Genomic DNA, 4893 nt, shown 5'->3' on the forward strand with positions numbered 1-4893 from the left:
CCTCCCTCCTTCTCTGATTTCAGTGACTCCCTGGTCCTCCCTTCTTTGAATTTCTTTAGTACTTTATGACTATGCCAGGTTTGTTTTTAGCTTTTAAGAAAAATGTCCCGATTCCTCAGGCAAACTAAATATCTAGGGGGGGGCCTTGTCGGATTCCTTGGGGGATTCGGCAAAGAACTTAATGTCGGGGGTTCTGCGAAGTTCCTGAATATTTTATTTTCGAACGGGTGTGAGCATACGATTTTGAATTCCATTCCTTTTCTCCATTTTCATCTTTCGCTTCGCCCTGGGGCAGAGCGATTATTCTGAAGTGCAATCAGGGAATGAAGATGCAAGTTAAATAGATGCTCCCTAGTGGGACGTGGATTCCGTTGTTCTGGCCTAAACTGGTTAAAGGAAAACATAAAATAGAGACATAAACTGATTCGCAGCGCCAGAACCTCTAATCCAACCCAAGCTTCTTACTTTAAGTTTTACTTAGTAAACTATTATTTTGAGTGAGCTTTAACCTGAATCGTGTCATTTACGTCATCGAATCTTCTTGATCCAGTTCTCGTGTGCTCTTTTAATACAGATTTCAGGATTTCATAGCACAAGTGTCTGTCTCAATCATTTATGGCACATTTGACATATGCCACACGGGGTGATGGACTTCGCCTGGGACCGTGGCCGGTTACGCTCCTTGCAGCGGGGTGAGAGGTCCACTTTCACAGCCGTCATAACTATCAGATGACAGCAAGAATAGCTATTGAAATATTCTCAGCTCTGACTGAGCAATGTTTCGATGCCATGCTATATGAATTACGAAGTCAGTTCTCCCTTGTAAGAGGAAAGCTCTGCACGACAAACGGCTCTTCCTCCAGGCAGCCTTCCCAGGAAACGCAGGCCCAAGCTGGAGCTTCTGAGTTCCCCCACCCGGACAGCCATCGGCTCTGCCCTGCCGCTGTTCGCTTCGGCCTGGCCAGCCTCACTCCTTCTCTGATTTCAGTGACTCCCTGGTCCTCCCTTCTTTGAATTTCTTTAGTACTTTATGACTATGCCAGGTTTGTTTTTAGCTTTTAAGAAAAATGTCCCGATTCCTCAGGCAAACTAAATATCTAGGGGGGGGCCTTGTCGGATTCCTTGGGGGATTCGGCAAAGAACTTAATGTCGGGTGTTCTGCGAAGTTCCTGAATATTTTATTTTCGAACGTGTGTGAGCATACGATTTTGAATTCCATTCCTTTTCTCCATTTTCATCTTTCTCATCGCCCTGGGGCAGAGCGATTATTCTGAAGTGCAATCAGGGAATGAAGATGGAAGTTAAATAGATGCTCCCTAGTGGGACGTGGATGCCATTGTTCTGGCCTAAACTGGTTAAAGGAAAACATAAAATAGAGACATAAACTGATTCGCAGCGCCAGAACCTCTAATCCAACCCAAGCTTCTTACTTTAAGTTTTACTTAGTAAACTATTATTTTGAGTGAGCTTTAACCTGAATCGTGTCATTTACGTCATCGAATCTTCTTGATCCAGTTCTCGTGTGCTCTTTTAATACAGATTTCAGGATTTCATAGCACAAGTGTCTGTCTCAATCATTTATGGCACATTTGACATATGCCAGATTTCTACTGGCTAACTTCTCATGACAGTAAACAGGTCTCCTCATCTAGACTGTGTGTCATGTAGGAAATGGACTGTAAACATTGCTGTGACTTCCAACACTTAGCATAGTGACTGGCTTATGGTAAGCGTATTAATCATCTTTTGTTGGAACGAAACAACAATATTCTTCTTCCAGACACTGAAGCCTGTGGTTTACAGTACGCTGCAAACTTTGATTTCAATGGTTTAGACTAAAGAGGTCAATAATCCAACAGTTTCAGTTAAGAATGTATCTCCAGACAAGTCCCCTCGAGGTGCTAAGGGCATAAAGGGTGGTGGGTGGGAGGATGGAGGAGAAGCTTCCTGGAATGGGCCACCCCTAAGCGAGTCACCAACAACAGGTGGGAGAGAGTGCGTCCTCTGTCACTTCATCCTCCACTAGACTTTATAACACTATTTTTTGCTATACAATGAACTCTTCTTTCTCATCCAGTCTTCCTCCTTAATCCAGTCAACAAGCTCAGAGAGCAATGGTCCAAACGCTCCAGCTTTGGGGGAAATGTATGTAGAAAGTAATTTGCAGCAACATAATCGGAAACTTTTGGGACAACGCAAGGTCCTTTTAACAGACACTGTTTTAAAAAGAAATTATAGATTCATTAGTTAATCCAGTTAGTCATTTCTCCAGTTAAGACTTACTGAGCATCTACCACAGCAGGCCCAGTTCTAAGTGCCGAATGAAACAGAAATCCGTGTGGGCAGGTGGCTTCCACTCTCTGTTTTTTCTTATCGTTAAGTGTCTCTCTCCATATCCCAGTGGAATCTGATGCTTGAATCTCTTTCGAGTCAGGACCCACGAGGACAAACAAATGAAGAGTCAACCTGATCGCCGTTTCACAACCAAAGCTTCTACTAAATTGACATTCCCATGTGTGTAAACATACAATTTCAATAATGAAACACCAAATACTGCTGTTCTTCCGTGACTTTTGAAGGTCAATAGCCTTTCGATGGCTGTTAAAGCTGATGCCTTAATAAAGATTTGAAGTAACATTTTACCTGGTGCTTTTGAGTAGAGTGAATATTCAAATTGTAGGCTCAGTTGTAGGTTAATTTATAGTTGAGTTCACAGCATAAGATCTAGGCATTAATTTAATTTTTCTTTGTAATTTTAACCTGCGATTTAGCAAGGGGTTTCTATAAATTTGTAAAGATACAAGAAAGGAAGGGCTGAAGTTGCTATTCTTAGAGGCCATAAGTTTCGGTCTTTTCTTCGGTTTCCTGGATGAAAATTTAACCTTCTTGCCGAAGTTAAAAGTACTACAGTAAGCAAACGTATAGTTCAAAGGGGCACAGAAAGGGACAGGAGTTCAAACACACCGTTCAGAAATATCATCGAAACTTTGCTATCACTTCTCGAATAAGAACTTATTTTCGTTTATGCAATGTCTAATTTTTCTTGTGGCTAATATTCTGAACCAGGTTTTCTCAAACTCAGTACTATTGACATTTGGGGCTGGATAATTCTTCGTTAGGAGGGTCGTCCTGTGCATTGTATGATATTTAGAAGCCCTGGCCTCTACCCACTAGATGCCAGTGGCACCCCCACCACTCTCACCCAATCCTTCCACCGTGACAAACAGAAATGTCTCCAGATATTGCCAGATGTCCCCCAGAGGAGAAAGGCAAAATCATTCCTGGTTGAGAAGCTTTGTTCTTAACAAAGGCTATGACTACTGTCCACTTGTTCTTTGTAATTGCACATCCTATTGGCATTTGGGAAATAAGGCTGCCATGTATGGTTGGACCGCACAAGGGCACCTGGCCAAAGGTATACGGAACAACTGAAATCCGGCCCTCCCTCTCTTTGCCAAGCCATGAGCCCTTGAACGGGGCTCTGTCCTGGAGGAAGAGGCCTCTTTAGAACTCACATACAGTGCCGTGCGGGCTAGCTTCCATTAGCAAAATTAAAAAGTGATAGGAAGACCAGAATGTTAGATGCTACACTGATCTAGCCCAACTCCCGGTTCTACAGATCAGAAAACTGAGGCCCAGGGAGTTCTGGAAGGATAGCTGTGAGGAATTTAGCCTTTAATTTAGACAGAAAACTTGGGAAGAGGAGAGAAAAGTTGTATTTCAGGGAACTGGACCATCGAGTAGGGAAAAATTTAGTGCACATCTTGGAGAGGGCCCCTTCTGTGGGTGGGGGAAGGAAACAGTTTGCAGGCAGGTGCAAGAGGAAGAAGAGATAACCCTTCATATGAAAGATGGACTGGGCGGGAAGAAGGCGGTACACTTGACCGCGTGGGGAAATGTCCCTGGAGGAGGGACTGATGCCCCCTGCTAGATGCGGATCAGTTCAAAACCAAGGGTAGTGTCTGACTCGTGTTTTAGTCTATGGGCTTATGTCTGGCCCATATTGGCACGGAACAGAAACACAGCACACCGCAACCCTGGGCAAAAATTCGGGGCTGTGGAATAACGGGGGCAGATACAGGAAGTCTTCCTGGTGGAAAGGGTGGGCTGTCTAGAGGAGAGAAGGTGTTCAAAAAGCCACCGCTTCAGTCTTCCTGACCCTCAGAGTTCTCTCTCTCTATAGAAGAAAGCATGGCTAAATATGACACCCTCCCGCCTCCGGATGTCCGGGAGAGAAGTTGTATTTGTCATTTCCTGTACCCTCCTGCTTCTGGACTCAGCAGCTGGAACACATTCCTCCCCAGGGCGAGCAGAGCTCTGAGCTCTGAGCCCATCGACCTCCTAGAACCTCAGCCCCTGGGCATCTGTCTCAAGCACATGCCGTTCTCCTTGCCCTTGCAGGTTGACTTTGCCTTGGCCAAGGGCTCAGCCCCTCCCACGTTCCCCAACAGGAAGCCTGACCAAGCACATGATAAGTTTAAGAAAGTGTAGCAAATGGCACACGAGTTTACAAATCGCCAAGGACACGTTGTCCCTCCCTGGCTTCTGGCTACAACTCCACAGCAGTTCTCATTTTACTGGTTCCTGTCCTTCCTGTTCCCTCAGGGGTGGTGTTCAAATATTTAGGAAGCAACCACTATGCACCAACAGGTGCCTGGAAGGCCCCCTCATGGTCAGGTGTCGGTGGCTGGATTACATGTAGCTGGACTACATGGGCCGTCCCCACTGGTACAGGAGTATTTCAGTGTTTTAACCTTAGTGGGGTCTTATTAGTGGATATTTGTCCCAAATCTCTACCTCCTTATCAGAAGAACAATTCAGCAGGTGCCCTAAGGGCACTTTAAGCTCTGCAATCATCATCCCCAGGAAGGGATGGGGTCTAGAGCCAACCCC

This window comes from Pteropus alecto, unplaced genomic scaffold (genome assembly GCF_000325575.1).
Source record: "Pteropus alecto unplaced genomic scaffold, ASM32557v1 scaffold205, whole genome shotgun sequence".
In the NCBI taxonomy this organism is placed as follows: Eukaryota; Metazoa; Chordata; class Mammalia; order Chiroptera; family Pteropodidae; genus Pteropus; species Pteropus alecto.